This window comes from Theropithecus gelada, chromosome 20 (genome assembly GCF_003255815.1).
Source record: "Theropithecus gelada isolate Dixy chromosome 20, Tgel_1.0, whole genome shotgun sequence".
Classification (NCBI taxonomy): Eukaryota; Metazoa; Chordata; class Mammalia; order Primates; family Cercopithecidae; genus Theropithecus; species Theropithecus gelada.
In genome coordinates, this window is record NC_037688.1 from 16,834,631 (window position 1) to 16,855,342 (window position 20,712).

Here is a 20,712-nt window from a genome sequence, read left to right on the forward strand (position 1 = left end):
GGTCCTTGGAAACCTGAACTATTTGATTTCCCTCCAGAATTATTTTCTGTCATTCCAAGAGGAAATGAATATATTCCATCAATACAGGAACCCCAGAGTGCAAATGCAATTTCCCACAGCACAAGCAGCAACTCCAGAAAAGGCCCTTAAGCTTCCCACTCATGGCCAGTAAAATTGTTTTGTCTGATAGCATTAATAAAAATGACACATGGAGCGTTTGTTCAAGTTGCAAAATGGGACATTTCTAGCTCTTTGTTTAAATTATTCTCTTATTATATTTTATTCTTTCAGATCAAAATGAAATTAACACATGTGGAGGCCAGTGGGTAGTGGTAACCATAACAGGCCACAGTCCCAAATAACTTCAGTTTGCTCTCTGTAAGCAGAGAGCAATTGTTCTCCAACAGGCAGAGATTTCTGGGTGGACTGTGCTGATGCCCAGCCCTGAGATCAAAGAAGGGGGATAGAGGTGGGAAGTAGAGTCAGAGCATGGAGATTAAGCTTGACTCCTTTGCATGGCTATTGCCTTCTAAATCTTATTTTCTCTTTCTCTTCAGTTTCACTCACCTCACAATGACTTCTGATTTGTTTCCAAAGCACGGCATCTCTTCTTGTGCAAAGCATTCTTGTAACCTTCGTTCCCTGCCCTAGGTACCTGCTGGGGTCTTTCTTCCTCTTGAGCATTTTGCACTTGCTTTCATTGCATGTGAAAAATTTATATAAATTTAAATTATTTTGTTAATCTCTCATTTGGGCTCTGTGATTCACAAAAATAGGGGCTGATTGTGAAACTGCCTTTGTAAAAACTATAACAGCGAGAACATTACGGCAATGAAGGAGATCTGATCTGGCCAACTCTCATCTTGCCTTTGGCCTTCAAGCTGCCCTTAATGATTCCTGGGCGTAGGCCAAGCTAACTTTGGGAGACATTCAGTTTATAGTTTAAATGTTAATAGCCCTTCCTGCAAACTCAACTGCCTTTAGTAAAGCTAGTGAGAGACCACCAGGCTAGGATGATAGACAAGCCTGAATTATACTGAAATAGGGACATAAATCATCACCAGCCATTATTCTGGAGGTCAAAAGATATGTAACTCCCTCAATTACTCCTGCGGGTAACATCACAATTGTAGAACCTAAGATTGGCCTATAGAGATATCTTTTCTGGTTTTTTGCATGTCTGATTACCAGTGGCTCCACCTGGAACACCAACCACTCCTGTGGCCACCCACCCAGCAGGAACTCAGTACCCAAGAGAACCATTTCCCACACCCCTATGATTGCACCCCCAGCAAATCAGCAGCAAGCACTTATTGCCTAGCCACTTGCACCCCTTATCCCCAAACTACCTTTGGAAAATCCCTAACCTCTGAGCCTTTGATGACATTGATGGGAGTAATAACTTCGTCTCCTGCGTGGCATAGCCAGCCTCTTGTCCAGTAAACTCTACTGCAATGCCATGGTCTCTATGAATTGATTTTGTTTGTGCAGTGGGCAGGAAGAACCCATTGGGCAGGTACAATTGTGCTGATTGTTTTTTCCTGTTACTCCTATCCATATTGTAGCTACTTAGAAAATGAATAAGTATGTAGGAACACCCATAAATTTGTCCCCATTCTAGCAATTTTCACTGAATCTAACCTTTTTTCCTCCATCTTTATTTCTACTTAGTCTACACTAATTTTAACATATTTTTGGTATTTCTTCAACTGATTTCCTAGAACAATTAATTTTAATTTTATTTTAGAGTCAGGGGTTTATGTGCATGTTTGTTATATGGGTAATTGTATATTGGTGGGATTGGGCTTCTAATGTACTCATTGTGCAAACAGCGAGGATTGTACCCAATAGGTAATTTTTCAGTCTTTGTCCCCCTCCCACCTGTTCCCCTTTTGACATCCCCAGTGTCTATTGTTTTCATCTTCATGTCCATGTTTACCCATTGTTTAGCTCCCGCTTATAAGTGAGAACATGTTTTTGTTTTTTCTCCCAACCCGGAGTTAGTTCACTTAAGATAATGGCCTCCAGCACCAGCCACGTTGCTGCATAGGGCGTGATTTCTTTCTCTTTTTTTCTTTCTCTCTCATGGCTGTGTAGTATTCCATGATGTATATATAGTACATTTTTCTGGGAACATTTTTATCAGGTATTTTTAGGTAGAAACTCTGTGACCTTTGCCTGGATTCCTGTAGCAGCCTGGCTGCACGCTGGCTACATTGTATATGCAGTGCACTGTCTCAGTGTATCCTCTAAATGCCTGCAGATTACTATTTCTTTTTTTTTTTTTTTTTTTTTAAGACGGAGTCTAGCTCTGTCGCCCAGGCTGGAGTACAGTGGCGCGATCTCGGTTCACTGCAGGCTCTGCCTCCTGGGTTCACGCCATTCTGCTGCCTCAGCCTCCTGAGTAGCTGGGACTACAGGCGCCTGCCACCTCCACGCCGCTAATTTTTTTGTATTATTAGTAGAGACGGGGTTTCACCATGCTAGCCAGCATGGTCTTGATCTCCTGGCTTCATGATCCACCCGCCTTGGCCTCACAAAGTGCTGGGATTACAGGCATGAGCCACTGCACCCGGCCCCCTGCAGATTAATATTTCTAAAGCCCTAATCCTTTACCCTGCTTCAAACAAAATCGAAACCAACCAAACAAAATTTTAAATTTATTTCTCTTGCCTTAAAGAGAAAACTTGAGCTGGGTGTGGTGGCCCATGCTTATAATCCCAGCACTTTGGGAGGCCGAGGCAGGCGGATCGCTTAAGTCCAGGAGTTTCAGACTAGCCTGGGCAACATGATGAATCCCCGTCTCTACTAAAAATACAAAAATTAGCTGGGCATGGTGGCGGGTGTCTGTAGTCCCAGCTACTTTTGGGGCTGAGGTAGGAGAATTGCTTGAGCCCAGGAACTGAACGCTGCAGTGAGCTGAGATCACGGCACTGCACTCCAGCCTGGGTGACAGAGTGGGATCCTGTTTCAAAAGAAAAAAAAAAAAAGAAAAGATCCATAGACAGATAGTATGGGTATTGAGTCAGAATCGTAGTGCCATCCTAACTATTTCCATAAATTAGTTTATCCAAATCTCAGTTTATCCTTCTGAGAAATGGGGGTAATAATAGTAGCTCTCAGATCCTAAGTGTGATAAAGCATGAAATGTATAGAACAAGGGGTGTGGCTTTTAACAATAATTAATGTTGTGGGTAGTGACTACCTGGGGCTGATATTGTGTGCATGGTAAAAAGAATTTACCAAGTCATAGTTAAAGAAAGGCAGATTTAGTAAAGAAAGTAGGAAAATACATTGTTAAGAAAGCAACAGGCAAGTCAGCAAGAGAGGAGCTGACTGTAAGGAGACAGAGGCTTGCTGGGGATTTTACAGGACAGTGCTTGTGCTGTGTGCTGAAGGGGGCTTTGTGCAGTGCTGACAATGCCAAGGTTGCAGTGAGCTCACTTGCATTTTTCTATCAACCAAGGTGTCTGGTGATAGCTGGGTGCAGGAAGATTGTCAGTTATTTGCACAAGAGGGCTATGTGTCCTGGACCATGAACAAAGGCAGACTTACAACTTACCTTCTTTTTTTTTTTTGCTTTCCCTTGGTCCTGCCAGCCCGACTCCTTTTCCCTAATTAGGACTCCACAATTAATATGTAATCCTTAATTTCATTGGTTATTGTTTCTTTTATTTCTATCCCCATTTCTTTTTACTCTGTTCCTACTTTCCCTTCTGCTTTAAATTCATTCATTCGTTTATTCTTTCATTCAACAGCAGCAGTTACAGGATTAGTATATTAGAGACTTTTCCATGATGAATAACTTTGAAAACGAACATTTCTCTGTAGAAATTCTACAGAGAACTGTTGGGCAGGATCTAAAATTTGTGCTCTTGCTAATGACTGTGGTACCTGTGCAGAAAAACCTTATAAACACTGGTAGGATTACAGGATCAGAAAGGACAGCAGATCGCCCTCAGATATCAGAAAAGAGATTGCTGGAAACAAATCTATGGTCTCACCCCTTGGAGAGGATGCTCTGATTTCAAAGGACCAAAGCTTTGGCATGATGAGTTAGCATTATAGCCTTGCCATTTCTGCCTTCCTTTTGTGAGTTCATTTCCAAACTCAGAGTGAGCCATTTCATGCAAATGGTCTTGCTTCCAGGTTTTGGGGCTCCATAAATTTCCATTGTTTTAGGCAAAACAATAAATTTTATTCATTTCTTCTGTTATTTATTCAACAAAGTATCATGTGCCTATTGAGTGCCCAGGACTAGGGGTAAAGACAAATGAGATATATTTTTCTCAAGGGAGACAAATGATGGGGGAAGGTTGTAATGTGGATGGAAAGGAGATGCTTCATGCTTTTTCTTTTAGCATGATATTTATGCAGTAGTTCCAAATCAGCTGACTCCCTTGGCAAAATATCACATTTGTTTGCCAATGCAGCAATCTACCTACAATAACCTAAAATTGTAAGTATTAATTATGTTTGGTTGCACATGAATCAAGCGGTATTAAGGTTTTCCTTTTCCTGATTTTCATGGCAATGTCTCCCGACCTCACCCTGATTCTCTGTGTGTGGACATTGATATGGTTTGGATCTGTGTCCCCACCCAAATCTCATGTTGAACTGTAATTCCTAATGTTGGAGGTGGGCCTGGTGGGAGGTGAGTGGATCATGGGGACAGTTTCTGATGAATAGTTTAGCACCGTCCCCCTAGTGCTGTTCTTGTGCTAAATTCTGACAAGATCTGGTTGTTTAAAAGTGTGTAGCATCTACACCCTCCTTCTCTTGCTCTTTCTCTGGCCATGTGAAGTGCCACTCCCCCTTTGCCTTCTGCCATAATTTTGAGTTTTCCTGAGGCCTCCCCAGAAGCTAAGCAGATGCCTCTATGCTGTCTGTACAGCCTGCAGACCCATGAGCCAACGAAACCTACTTTCTTTATAACATACCGCATCTCAGGTATTTCTTTATAGCAGTGTGAGAACAGACTAATACAGACATGATGCCAATTAGAATAATAACAGGCCAGATAACAATGTAGGCAGAACTGAGGCTCTAGAGCCAGAGAGACCTGGGTTCAAAACTAGTTCTAAACAATGTGTTGCTGGACAACTTAACCTATGCAGAAGATGTAGAATGGGCCCATCTTAGGGCACTGTCAGTGCTGTGCAGAATAGGTGAGATAATATATTTGAGACATTCAGCCCGGAGTTATTGCATGGTAGTTACTTACTCAATGGAGTCTCTCCCTTTCTTCCTCTCTTACGGTGTAGTACTGTGCCATTCATGGCAGGGGTTTCACTTTAAGTTGTGGCCTTTATCATGTGGTGCTGCTTCTGTCTCTGTTGGGGCAAGAATTGAATGCTCTCATGTCTCATCAGGCTTTTCTTCACCTTAGGGGTTTGAGCCCTGTAGATTCACCCTGAGGTTGTGGATTCCTGGGGAAGGCATAAAGAGAGAGCCAAAGGAAGGGACAGAGTGAAGCCTTCCCACCGTTCCTCTCACTGAGCGCCACACTCAGAGGCCCTGCTTTATGAGGAGCTCTGAGGAGACAGCTTCCTCAGACCTTTTCTAGCTGCATGCCTGGCGCAGCGTGAAGCAAACGTGGCATACATCTTCCAGGACACCTTTAGCCTGCTTATACAAAAAATGTTGAATCTTAATAGCATGGATCTTCTTGATGATGTTTAAAATTAAAAGTATCTCCTCTTTTTGCTCCCATCTACTGTTGTACTTCTTCAGAAATAAAGATGTTCATATCTAGTGACAGACCATTAAATTTAGAGTGTAATTTTAAGTGCGCTTTGTGTGTGCATGTGCATATCAAGATGCATATTTTGGATGACTACCTGGGGTGTGGGGCTGATACATCCTTTTTTTTTTTTTTGAGACGGAGTCTCACTGTGTCACCCAGGCTGGAGTGCAGTGGCGTGATCTTGGCTCACTGTACCCTCTGCCCCCCAAGGCTCCAGCGATCTTCCCACCTCAGCCTCCCAAGTAACTGATAGCACAGACACACACCACCATGCCTGGCTAAGTTTTTGTATTTTTGGTAGAGACAGGGTTTCACCATGTTGCCCAGGCTGATCTCAAACTCCTGAGCTCAAGCTGTCTGCTCACCTTGGCCTCCAAAAGTGCTGGGATTACAGGTGTGAGCCGCTGCACCCAGCCTGATATATATACCTCTGGTGTGACATACCTGGTCTGGCACATATGATGGTTGTGCCTTGGGTGTTGGGGGTGTGGGAGGCATGTGTATGCAGGTGGCATGTCATGCAGTGCTCAGTGTGTTTGGTATGAATGTGTGGAGGGCATGTATATGAATGTAATATTGTGAGCATTAGTAATCCTGTGGTAGGCACTGTGTACACGCCTGTGTGGGTGATATTGCCATACATGTGTAGTTGTGATAGATGTGTGGTGCCGTGAGTGTGAATAGGTATGTGTGCCTCTGTATCCACCTGTTTATCTGTTCGTTTTGCATCTTCCAGCTGCAATGCACAAATATGTTACAGACTAAAATAATTCTTATAAACCAAAATATTTGGCCTGTGCAGTTCAGCTGTATGGAAATTGGCATCACACTCCCTGGCAGGGTGTTGATTGCCAAAGGTGAGGCTTTGGGGAGATTCCCAGCTATCTGGAGGCATGTCGAGATGACTCACCTGTGCAGATCGAAACACTCCTGAGATCTTAGTGTTTCACATTAATCACAGCCCTCACTCTGCCTTTTGACTTCTTTTTTTCACATCCTAATAATAGAACCATCAGGATCTCATTTAGTCTTTGTATTGACTTGCAAGCCCCAACTTTCATAATGTGCAAAAAGAGTTAGAGAGTTGGCAGCAATTAGAGATATGTTTTTTAAAGCTCCAAACAGCTTAGTTGTATTTTCTCAGGAATAATGTCATGTTAATTTGAGTGTCTGCACTGCCCACAACTTCATACTTGGTCCACACCGAAGTGCTTTGTGCCTTAGCTGGGAGGGAATCAATGTGGATTTTTTTTTTTTTTTTAATACTTTAAGTTCTGGGATACTTGTGCAGAACATGCAGGTTTGTTACATAGGTATACACGTGCCATGGTGGTTTGCTGCAACCATCAACCTGTCATCTACATTAGGTATTTCTCCTAATGCTATCCCTCCCCTAGCCCCCCACCCCATTGACAGGCCCCGGTGTATGATGTTCCCCTCCCTGTGTCCATGTGTTCTCATTGTTCAACTCCCACTTATGAGTGAGAACATGTCGTGTTTGGTTTTCTGTTCCTGTGTTAGTTTGCTGAGAATGATGGTTTCCAGCTTCATCCATGTCCCTGCAAAGGACGTGAACTCATCCTTTTTTTATGGCTGCATAGTATTCCATGGTGTATATGTGCCACATTTTCCTTATCCAGTCTATCACTGATGGACATTTCGATTGGTTCCAAGTCTTTGCTATTGTGAATAGTGCTGCAGTAAACATATGTGTGCATGTGTCTTTATAGATAGTAGAATGATATATAATCCTTTGGATATATACCCAGTAATGGGATTGCTGGGCCAAATGGTATTTCTGGTTCTAGTCCCCGAGGAATTGCCACACAGTCTTCCACAATGGTTAAACTAATTTACTCTCCCACCAACAGTGTTTAAGAGTGTTCCTATTTCTCCACATCCTCTCCAGCATCTGTTGTTTCTTGACTTTTTAATGATTGCCTTTCTAACTGGCATGACATGGTATCTCATTTTGGTTTTGATTTGTGTTTCCCTCATGACCAGTGATAATGAGCTGTTTTTCATGTTTGTTGGCTGCATAAACGTCTTGTTTTGAGAAGTGTCTGTTTATATCCTTCACCTACTTTTTGATGGTTTTTATTTTTCTTGTACATTTGTTTAAGTTCCTTGTAGATTCTGGACATTAGCCCTTTGTCAGATGGATAGATTGTAAAAATTTTCTCTCATTCTGTAGCTTGCCTGTTTACTCTTATGATAGTTTCTTTGGCTGTGCAGAAGCTCTTTAGTTTAATTAGATCCCGTTTGTCTATTTTGGCTTTTGTTGCCATTGCTTTTGCTGTTTTAGTAATGAAGTCTTTGCCTATGCCTATGTCCTGAAGAGTATTGCCTAGGTTTTCTTCTAGGGTTTTTATGGTTTTAGATTTTATGTTTGTCTTTAATCCATTTTGAGTTAATTTTTGTATAAGGTGTAAAGAAGGGGTCCAGTTTTTGTTTTCTGCATATTGCTAGCCAGTTTTCCCAACACCATTTATTAAATAGGGAATCCTTTCCCTATTGCTTGTTTTTGTCAGGTTTGTCAAAGATCAGATGGCTGTAGATGTGTGGCATTATTTCTGAGGCCTCTGTCCTGTTCCATTGGTCTATATACCTGTTTTGGTACCAGTACCATGCTATTTTGATTACTGTAGACTTGTAGTATAGTTTGAAGTCAGGTAGTGTGATATCTTCAGCTTTGTTCTTTTTGCTTAGGATTGTCTTGGCTATGCAGGGTGTTTTTTTGTTCCATATGAAATTTAAAGGAGTTTTTTCTAACTCTGTGAAGAAAGTCAATGGTAGCTTGATGGGGGGATAGCATCGAATCTATAAATTACTTTGGGCAGTATAACCATTTTCATGATACTGATTCTTCCTATCCATGAGCATGGAATGTTTTTCCATTTGTTTGTGTCCTCTCTTATTTCGTTGAGCTGTGATTTGTAATTCTCCTTAAAGAGGTCCTTCAAATCTCTTGTAAGTTGTATTCCTAGGTATTTTATTCTCTTTGTAGCAGTTGTGAATGGGAGTTCACTCATGATTTGGTGCTCTCTTTATTATTGGTGTATAAGAATGCCTGTGATTTTTACACATTGATTTTGTATCCTGAGACTTTCTGAAGTTGTTTATCAGCTTAAGGAGATTTGGGGCTGAGACGATGGGGTTTTCTAAATACACAATCATGCCATCTGCAAACAGAGACAATTTGACTTCCTCTCTTCCTATTTGAATGCCCTTTATTTCTTTTTCTTCCCTGATTGCCCTGGCCAGAACTTCCAATACTATGTTGAATAGGAGTGGTGAGAGAGGGCATCCTTGTCTTGTGCTGGTTTTCAGGGGAATGTTTCCAGCTTTTGCCCATTGGCTGTGGATTTGTCATAAATAATTCTTACTATTTTGAGATACGTTACATCACTACCTAGTTTATTCCCAGTTTTTAGTGTGAAGGGGTGTTGAATTTTATCGAAGGCCTTTTCTGCATCTATTGAGATACTCGTGATTTTCGTCATTGGTTCTGTTCATGTGATGGATTACATTTATTGATTTGCATTTGTTGAACCAACCTTGCATCCCAGGGATGAAGCTGACTCGATCATGGTGGCTAAGCTTTCTGATGTGCTACTGGATTCAGTTTGTCAGTATTTTATTGAGGATTTTCACATTGATGTTCATCAGTTATATTGGCCTGAAATTTTTTGTTGTTGTTGTGTGTCTGCCAGGTTTTGGTATCAGGATGATGTTGGCCTCATAAAATGAGTTAGGGAGGAGTCCTTCTTTTTCTGTTGTTTGGAATAGTTTCAGAAGGAATGGTACCAGCTCCTCTTTGTACGTCTGGTAGAATTCAGCTGTGAATCCATTTGGTCCTGGACTTTATTTGGTTGGTAGGCTATTCATTACTGCCTCAATTTCAGAACTTGTTATTAGTCTATTCAGGGATTTGACTTCTTCTTGGTTTAGCTTTGGGAGGGTGTATGTGTCCAGGAATTTATCCATTTCTTCTAGATTTTCTAGTTTATTGGCATAGAGGTGTTTGTAGTATTCTCTAATGGTAGTTTGGATTTCTGTGGGGTCAGTGGTGATATCCCTTTATTATTTTTCATTGTGTCTATTTTATTCTCTCTTTTCTTCTTTATTAGTCTGGCTAGTGGTCTATTTTGTTACTCTTTTCAAATAATCAGCTCCTGGATTCATTGATTTTTCGAAGGTTTTTTTGTCTCTCTCTTCCTCAGTTCTGCTCTGATGTTAGTTATTTCTTGTCTTCTGGTAACTTTTGAATTTGTTTGCTCTTGCTTCTCTAGTTCTTTTAATTGTGATGTTAGGGTGTTGATTTTAGATCTTTCCCGCTTTTTCCTGTGGGCATTTAGTACTATAAATTTCTCTCTAAACACTGCTTTAGCTGTGTCCCAAAGATTCTGGTATGTTATGTCTTTGTTCTCATTGGTTTCAAATAACTTCTTTATTTCTGCCTTAATTTCATTATTTACCCAGTAGTCATTCAGGAGCAGGTTGTTCAGTTTCCATATAGTTGTGTGGTTTTGAGTGAGTTTCTTAATCCTGAGCTCTAATTTGATTGCACTGTGGTCTGAGAGACTGTTTGTATGATTTCCATTCTTTTGCATATGCTGAGGAGTGTTTTACTTCCAGTTATGTGGTCAATTTTAGAATAAGTGCGATGTGGTGCTGAGAAGAATGTATATTATGTTGGTTTGGGGTGGGGAGTTCTGTAGATGTCTGTTGGTCCAGAGCTGAGTTCAAGTCCTGAATATCCTTGTTAATTTTCTGTCACGTTGATCTAATATTGACAGTGGGGTGTTAAATTCTCCCACTATTATTGTGTGGGAGGCTACGTCTCTTTGTAGGTCTCTAAGAACTTAGTTTATGAATCTGAGTGCTCCTGTATTGGGTGCTTATATATTTAGGATAGTTAGCTCTTCTTATTGTGTTGATCTTTTTACCATTATGTAATGCCCTTTGTTGTTTTTTATCTTTCTTGGTTTAAAGTCTGTTTTATCAGAGAGTAGGATTGCAACCACTGCTTTTTTTTTTTTTTGCTTTCTATTTGCTTAGTAAATCTTTCTCCATCCCTTTATTTTGAGCCTACATGTGTCTTTGCACATGAGATGGGTCTCCTGAATACAGCACACCGATGGGTCTTGACTCTAATTTGCCAGTCTGTGTCTTTTAATTGGAGCATTTAGCCAGTTTACCTTTAAGGTTAATATAGTTATGTGTGAATTTGATCCTGTCATTATAATGGTAGCTGGTTATTTTGCCCATTAGTTGATGCAGTTTCTTCATAGTGTTGATGGTCTTTACAATTTGATAATTTTTTTGCAGTGGCTGGTACCGGTTTTTTCCTTTCCATATTTAGTGCTTCCTTCAGGAGCTCTTGTAAGGCAGGCCTGGTGGTGACAAAATCTCTCAGCATTTGCTTGTCTGTATTTCTCTTTCACTTATGATGCGTAGTTTGGCTGGATATGAAATTCTGGGTTGAAAATTCTTTTAAGAATGTTGAATATTGGCCCCCACTCTCTTCTGACTGGTAGGGGTTCAGCTGAGAGATCTGCTGTTAGTCTGATGGGCTTCCCTTTGTGGGTAACCCAACCTTTCTCTTTGGCTGCGCTTAACATTTTTTCCTTCATTTCAACCTGGTTGAATTTGACAATTATGTGTCTTGGGGTTGCTTTTCTCAAGGAGTGTCTTTGTGGTGTTCTCTGTATTTGCTGAATTTGAATGTTGGCCTGTCTTGCTAGGTTGGGGAAGTTCTTCTGGATAATATACTGAAGAGGGTTTCTATTCTTCCTGTCACTTTCAGGTACACCAATCAAATGTAGGTTTGGTCTCTTCATATAGTCCCATATTTCTTGGAGGCTTTGTTCATTCCTTTTCATTATTTTTTCTCTAATCTTGTCTTCATGCTTTATTTCATTAAGTTGACCTTCAATTTCTGATATCCTTTCTTCTGCTTGATCGATGCAGCTATTGATACTTGTGTATGCTTCATGAAGTTCTCATGCTGTGTTTTTCAGCTGCATCAGGTCATTTATGTTCTTCTCTAATCTGGTTATTTTAGTTAGCAATTCCTCTAACCTTTTTTCAAGGTTCTTAGCTTCCTTGCATTGGGTTACAACATGGTCCTTTACTTTAGCTCAGAGGAGTTTGTTATTACCCACCTTCTGAAGCCTACTTCTGTCAATTTGTCAAACGCATTCTCCATCCAGTTTTGTTCCCTTGCTGGCAAGGAGTTCTGATTTTTTTCGAGGAGAAGAGGTGTTCTGGTTTTTGGAAATTTCAGCCTTTTTGCACTGTTTTTTCCTGATTTTCGTGGACTTACCTACCTTTGGTCTTTGATGTTGGTGACCTTCAGATTGGGTTTCTGTGTGGACGTCCTTTTTGTTGATGCTACTGTTGATGCTATTCTTTCTGTTTGTTAGTTTTCTTTCTAACAGTCAAGCCTCTTTGCTGCAAGTCTGTTGGAATTTGCTGGAGGTCCACTCCAGACCCTGTTTACCTGAGTGTCTCCAGTGGAGGCTGCAGATCAGCAAAGATTGCCACCTATTCCTTCCTCTGGAAGCTTCTTCCCAGAGGGACACCCCCCAGATGCCAGCTGGAGCTCTCTTCTATGAGGTGTCTGTCGACTCCTGCTGGGAGATGTCTCCCAGTCAGGAGGTACAAGAGTCAGGGGCCCACTTGAGGAGGCAATCTGTCCCTTAGCAGAGCTCGAGCACTGTGCTGGGAGATCTGCTGCTCTCTTCAGAGCTGGCAGGCAAGAATGTTAAAGTCTGCTGAAGCTGCGCCCACAGCCTCCCTTTTCCCCAGGTGCTTTGTCCCAGGGAGATGGGAATTTTATCTATAATCCCCCCCAGGGGCTGCTGCCTTTCAGAGATGCCCTGCTCAGAGAGGAGGAATCTAGAGAGCAATTTGGCTACAACAGCTTTGCCTAGCTATGGCAGTTTGAACTTCCTGGAGGCTTTCTTTACACTGAGGGGAAAACCGCCTACTCAAGCCTCAGTAATGGTGGACGCCCCTCCCGCCACCAAGCTGGAGCATCCCATGTCAACTTCAGACTGCTCTCCTGGCAGCGAGAATTTCAAGCCTGTGGATTTTAGCTTGCTGGGCTCCGTGGGGGTGGGATCCACTGAGCTAGACCACTTGGCTCCCTGGCTTCAGCCCCTTTTCCAAGGGAGTGAACGGTTCTGTCTCACTGGCATTCCAGGCATCACTGGGGTATGAAAAAAAAATCCTGCAGCTAGCTCAGTGTCTGCCCAAACAGCCACCCAGTTTTGTACTTGAAACCCAGGGTACTGGTGGCCTAGGCACCCCAGGGAATCTCCTAGTCCATGGGTTAGGAAGACCATGAGAAAAGTGTAGTATCTGGACTGGAGTGCACAGTTACTCACGGCAGAGTCCCTCATGGCTTTCCTTGTCTAGGGGAGGGAGTTCCCTGACCCCTTGCACTTCTCGGGTGAGGCAATGCCCCACCCTGCTTCTGCTTGCCTTCCGTGGGCTGCACTCGCTGTGTAACTAGTCCCAGTGAGAAGAACCGGCTACCTCAGTTGGAAATGGAGAAATCACCTGCTTTCTGCATTGATCTCACTGGAAGCTGCAGACAGGAACTGTTCCTATTTGGCCATCTTGCCAGCCACCAATGTGGGATGTTTCTACAAATCTCCTTAAGGAGGCATTTTCCCACAACATCATCACCATGCCCTACAGTGACTGTAGTGTATGTCTTGAGTGATACTTTTCCCTAAACCTTCCTTAACCACACTGGGGCTGGGGGAGAAATCTGGTTCTTAGTTCCTGCTGCCTAATCATTGCACATGTGGCACGTAAACCCAGATTCATAATAAGGTGTGAGGTCTTCTGCATCAGACTGCGAAATTTGAGGGCCAGACTTAGGGGTGTCCATCTTCAGTTCCTAAGCACTGTGCATTCTCTGCTGTAGAAGAATAAATGTTGGACTTAGGAAAGAAGGGAGGGCTTAAAAATAATGATAGCCATCACAGTTATGCTTACTCAGGGCCAGTCCCTCTAAACGCTTCATGTTATTACCTCACTTAATTTATCAACTCTATTGAGTAGGTTCCATCACTCACCCCAAGTTACAGATGAAGAAACAGAGGCATGGTAGGGTCAAATGACTTGCCTGGCATCGCTCAACTTACTAATGAGGCAGGCTTTGAACCCAGGAAGTCCACTCTAGATGCCAACCTTTAATCATCCTAAATATTGCCTAAGTTTTACATCCTGCCCCAACAGACGTGTTGCTGCTTCTACGACAAAGGGAGAGGGGCTTCAAACTCCATCCACGTCATTTGCCTGAGTACATTCTGCTCCACCACCCCGTTTTTTGTTTTTACTTTATATTAGTAAATATTTTTCTTGGTGGCAAATACTATATATCAGATTTGCTCTTGCTTAAGCTAAAAGGGAATGTATTGGCTTATAAATAGTGTAGTTCAAGTGTAGGTTACATTTCATGCATGATGGAAGTAGGCAGGACTTCATAATGTTATTGGCAATCTGTTTTTTTCCATCTTTATGTTCTTCTTTCTTCTGTGGGTAATTTATGGTTATGTGGACGTGGCATGGTGGAGCAAAAATAGCCACTAACAGCTCTAGGGATATATGAATGGAATTTAGCAATTCTCATGTTAAGTGGAAGGACTTTCTTTTCCTTGATGATTCCTGAAGAAGTTCTAGACACTGGTTTTCATTCGTTCAGCTTGGTTCATGTCCATCCTGAACCTATCACTGGGCAGGGTTCATGCTGTGTCCTTACTGGCAGAACCACCCCCTTCTATGTCCCACAGGAATGGCAAGGGAGGGAGCTCCTCTTAAACCACAGGGGCTGAGGATGGGGAAAGGATGTGCCCCAAGGACACACTGGGCATGAGTAGTAATATAGGTCCATCACTGTCTCTCTCCTGATCTCTCTCCCTGACTTACCTCTTTCCATTAACCAACAGAAATGGTTGTGGATCTGCAGTTATCTAGAAATATTTAGACTTGCACTATTTCTAACCCTCTGGGGTCCAGGACATCACAGAGGAAAAAGCATTCTCATCAGATCCACAGTTCTCATGTTATACCAGCCAGTGTCTCCTCATAGTTAGAGTAGACCATGCTGGGCCAGAGATTGACAGATTCAATGACATCTTTGCCCTACAACAAAGGCCTATTTGAATTTGAAATGAGGATTAGCATTATAACTCTTAATACAGTCAGAAGGACAACGGAATCTTTAGGGTCAAAGTAGATGTGACTGTATGCAAAAGAGGAGATGGTTCAGATTGTTTTTAAAAGAAATAAGTTATTTACAACAGAAAAGTGAAGGAGCATTTATGCACAATGCTGTATTTCCAGGCAATTATGGATCAAACAAAACTGCACAAAACTAACAGTATGCTGGAAACATCATTCTTCCTACTCTCACTTTCCATACATGTACCTGAGGGAAGGTCCTAAAATTCACATGTGACTATGTCGTTCTCTATCTGAATGATTTCTCATTCCCTACAAGTTAAAATTCAAAGTCTTAGATATAACAAAAGAGCTAGGCTAAAACCTTTAGAGACTGTAAGCACTGAAAATATTATAGTACATACTTCATATGTAATAAAAGATGAAAACAATGCTAAACTGAAAACGTTATCATTTTTCCCATGGCGGCTACTTGTGGATTTTGTTTGTATTTGTAATATCAAATTTTCTTTTTCCATCTCCTCTCTTGAGTGCCAGAGCATTTGATGAGTCTTTATGTAGATTGTTTATTATTACTTCCCTGCTTTTCAGTCTTAATGGGCATACTAATCACATGGGGATCTTGCAAAAATGCAGATTCTGATTCAGTAAGTGTAGGGTAAGGCCTGGGAATTTTTTATTTCTAAAAGTTTCCCGGGTGATGTTGCTGTTTGTATTAGTTCATTCTCACACTGCTATAAAGATGCTACCCGAGACTGGATAATTTATAAACAAAGGAGGTTTAATTGACTCACAATTCTGCATGGCTGGAGAGGCCTTAGGAAACTTACAATCATGGCGGAAGGGGAAGCAGGCACCTTCTTCACAAGGCGGCAGCAGAGGGTATGAGGATGTGAAAGAGGAACTGTCAAATGCTTATAAAACTGTAAGATCTCATGAGAACAGTATGGAGGAAACTGCCCCCATGATCCAATCATCACCTCCTTCCCTTCAACATGGGAATTATAATTCGAGATGAGATTTGGGTGGGGACACAGAGGCAAACCATATCACTGTTGAAGCAAGAAAACAGACCTTTTAATCTTTGCAACTTTTCTCACCATTTTCTGTCTACTGTACGTCATAACTCTCATGTTAATCTTGAACATATCAAATCGTTTCCTAAACCTTGCTCAGATAATTTTCTCCTCTAGCACTGCACTTGCTTCCCTTTTTGCCTTTCAAACTTGTCCTTTTACTACAAGGCCAAGTTGAAATGTTTCCTGTAAATACTGTTTGAGTTTCCTTTGGCAGACAGGGTGGCTCCCTCTCTTTGTTTCTCTATGATCTTGACCATATTAGGATTGTGGAACTGAATAATCAGAAGTGACAAATCATGATAACTGTCCTATAGGATGAAAGACTGTCATATGGGTAGAAATTCGATTTGCTTTTTGTGGGCAAAAGGAACAAACCTGATTCCTTGAAATAACAAATTTAGATTTTAGCTCATTATGAGGAAGAGCTCTCAGATATTTAGAGGTATTTAATAATGGGAAGGGATGCTTGCCTGGAGTAATAAAAAGCCCCCCATCTCTGGAGGTGTTTAAGCAGAGTTCGGTTAACTGTTTACTGGGGGTACCTCCAAAGGGAGGTGGAATAATGATATGGTTCTCAAAACCTAACACCACAAGGCGTCTCTCTGAAGCATTAGTTTTACTTCACAGGTTTTGAAAGGAAAAGGGAGGAAGTCAAGAAACGTAACTGAAAAATAATTCGAAACTTAAAAAATATATTACAGCAAAAACACAGATTTACTATGAAACAAAATATTGAATTTGAATAAATATTGAAGATGAAAGAGAAATTTTGAACAAATTTCAAATTTGAAATTGGCTTATTCTAATTATGACCTATATGTCTTAAATAATTCCTTCCTTCTGCAAAGCTGTAGGATGCTTTAGTAAAAACAACTGGGGAGAGGTGGGACTAACTGCGTCACTAGTTCCCGAGCCTGACCGATAATCAGGGAGTCTTTCCAACCCCAAAGTCCTGATCACCAGGGATCCAGGAATCTATATTTCACCAAACATTCTCAGCTGGGTTTGAAGATTAATCAAACATGAAAACCAATACATGAAAGAATGCATTTTTTTTTTTTTGGTACCAGCTGCAGCAACAAATAGCCCCACAATCACGTATCATAACATAGGGAGTGTTGTTTCTTACTCTCAACCCACTGTGGGTCAGCAGGATCAGAAGAAAGGGGGAACTGTTCCATGAAGTCAGCCAGGGACCAGGCTCTCCTAATGGTTCTGTGGACCCCGAAACTGCGGCGTGGCAGGGGTCTGATTAGGAAACAGGAAAAGAAAAGAGTGTGTGCAGTGTCACATGAAAGACCTTGGCAGTGACATGCTGGAGCTGGCTTTGTCGGCTTGTGAGAGCCAATTGCTAAATTTTTAGGAAATTTGTGAGCTGGTTTTTAAATATGACCATTATGAAAAATTAAATTATTTACATCTATGAATAATAAATCACATTAAAACCAAAACATCATTTCCAAATTCTATTACTATATTTTGCTGTTATCTATGGTCTTGAGGTTATTTACATCTATTGTATCTGTAGGGCAGAAATACAATCATCCCTTGCTATCTGCGGGGAATTGGTTCCAGGACTCCCACAAATATCAAAATCCAGAGATGTTCGAATCTCATGTGTAAAATGGCATAGTATTTGCATATAAGCTACACATACCCTCCTGTATGCTTTAAGTCATCTAATACAGTGTAATGTTATGCAAATTATTTTAGTGTATTTTTTTATTTGTATTTTTAAATTCTTGTATTTTTAGAGTTTTGTTTGTTTATTTTTTTTGAGACAGAATCTTTCTCTGTTGCCCAGGTTGGAGTGAAGTGGCATGATCTCGGCTGACTGCAACCTGTGCCTCCTGGGTTCAAGCGATTGTCCTGCTCCAGCCTCCCAAGTAGCTGAGATTATAGGCGTTCACCATCATGCCTGGCTAATTTTTTGTATTTTTAGTAGAGACGAGGTTTCACCATGTTGCCAAGGCTGGTCTGGAACTCCTGAGCTCAGGCAATCTGCCTGCCTTAGCCTCCCAAAGTGCTAGGATTACAGGCGTGAGCCACCATGCCTGGCCTTTTTTGGGGTTTAAGATATATATATATAAAAAAATATATTTAATTATATATTTAATTATTTCATATATATAAATATATATAAACATATTTAATTATATATTTAATTATATTATATATAATTATATTATGATTATATAAATTATAAATATATTTAATATATTTAATTATATATAAATATATATTTATAAATATATTAAATATATTTATTATATATAAATATATATAATATATATAAATATATTTATATATATTATATATTAAATATATATATAATATATATATTTATATATATATTTATTTGATTTTTCAGTTGGTTGACATTATGGATGTGGAACCCACGGATACAAAAGGTCAACTGCACTGCTTAATACATTTCTCCTGACTCCACACTCAGTGATGTTACACTGGTACCTTGAATTTAGCCATGGTGAAAGTATTTACATAATAGAAAATTAGCAAATGCTACACACATGACTCCTTCTACCCCACTTCTGCCTCTCCAGCAGCCAATACTGGTCTTAGGGGTCTAGGCCTGGAAGTGGCATATATAACTGTGACACATACTCCATTGGCCAAAACTCAGTCATATGTCTTCACTTTGATGGTAGGGTCTGAGGAATCTAGTTTAGTAGTGTTGCAAGGGCTACAGATACTGCTAGGCATTTGTAGCCTTGTCACAAAAGGTAACTTAACCATTGAAATGACTACTTTCAAGGACATTGCTGTGAGCAACTTAGGTAGGTGGGTGTGAGGAAGGGGGTATAGCTCAGAGGTAGAACATTGGACTGCAGATCAAGAAGTGCGTGTATATAATATATATTTGTGTATATATGTAATATGTACACATACATATATTGGTGTGTGTGCATATACAGACACACACATATAGAGCCATTTATGAAGATTCATAAAACTGTTGTATAAAACTGTTGTATAAAACTAGAATTGGGGGTACCCTATGAAGAAAGGCCCATGGTAATACTATGCTTTAATATGTGAATATTGTATTTCTATTTATCATGTGCATCGCCAGCCTAAAATTCTCCTTTTCCTCAAGATCTGCAATTTTATATTGATCTTACGTTTGTGAATCAGGGCATAAGGATGTCAATGAAAACACCTGTTTAGAGGATAAACATATTTAAATACCAACCTTTTACTCTGATTGGTTTTGAAAGTTCTACTGATTAGATATAGATATTTTAAATAATATCTAAAAAAAGAAGACATAAGAAATCAGTTATATAATTAATTCTCAACTCTTCAAAATGCTAGAAATTCTCACATTATAGTAACATAGGTGGTCAAACTGACTTGGGTCTCAGATGGTCTTAGGTAGCTAACAACATTTTAATATGGATTGGGTTTTTATGTTGTATTAATAATTTTAATTTTGTATTTATATATTATTTATTTTTGAAGCTTTTGGGTGAGATTAAGTTTGGTCAGTACTGAAATGGATTATGCCTCCAGGAGTCTCCTTCTTTTTGAACGTCAGCAGAAGAAGTGAACACAATAATATGAAGTGAAAACAAAGTGCCTCTGCATTGCTGGTTAGGCCAAGGCTCACTGCTCCTCAGAGCAGCATTTTGGGAAAGCAGTTTTGGAGCATATGTCTTAGGTTTAAGGCTTATGTAAGACTGCCAGTTTCTCTGAATCCCAAATCTAGAGCACAGGACCTTATTATCAACTCTATGGGTTGATGCAATACATGGGGGAATGAAACAATGATAAAGATACTCTGAGATGAGTCTCATAGTCAATTTACCAATTTACACTGAGGAAGGAAATGAAAAATAAGCATGAGGTACACCCATGTGAATTACTGTTCAGTGCAATAGTTACCTGTTCATTAATAAACACAGCCCAATTTGTGTCCCAGACATTGACAAAATATTTTAATAACCCTTCTCCTTGTGAAGGAGCTTGGGAGAGATGTTGGGAGAGGATGTGTTTTACTCAGTCACCAAACCATTGTTTCAAAACTCAGTAGCTGAAGATTTGGAGAGAATTAAGATATTTCCTCTTTTTTTGTATTTATTAATTACTATCTGCTTTCCACATTAATCATCATATTAATAAAATACATAAAAAAGAAAATTTTCTTAAAAACCGGAAACCTGTATTTTACTTCATGTGGCAGCCATAAGACTGTACCTTACAGATCTCCGAATGTAACTGATTTGGTTTGGCAGTGTCCCCACCCAAATCCCATCTTGAATTGTAGCTCTCATAATTCCCACGTGTGATGGGAGGGGCCAGTATTAGGTAACTGAATCACGTGCTGTTCTCATGATAGTGAATAAGACTCATAAGATATGATGGTTTTATAAAGGGCAGTTCTCCTGCACAGGCTCTCTTGCCTGTCGTCATGTAAGACGTGCCTTTTCTTCTCCTTTGCCTTCCGTTATGATTGTGAAGACTCCCCAGCCATGTGGAACTGTGAGTCCATTAAACCTCTTTCCTTTATAAACTACCCGGTCTTGGGTAAGTCTTTATCAGCAGTGTTGAGAATGGACTAATACAATAATTGACCGAGGTTACCAGTTATTGTGCTCTGAAATCAGTAGCAGCTCCTGTGAACAGATGTTTCCCACCTGCTGCTCCCAGCCAATGAATGTGATA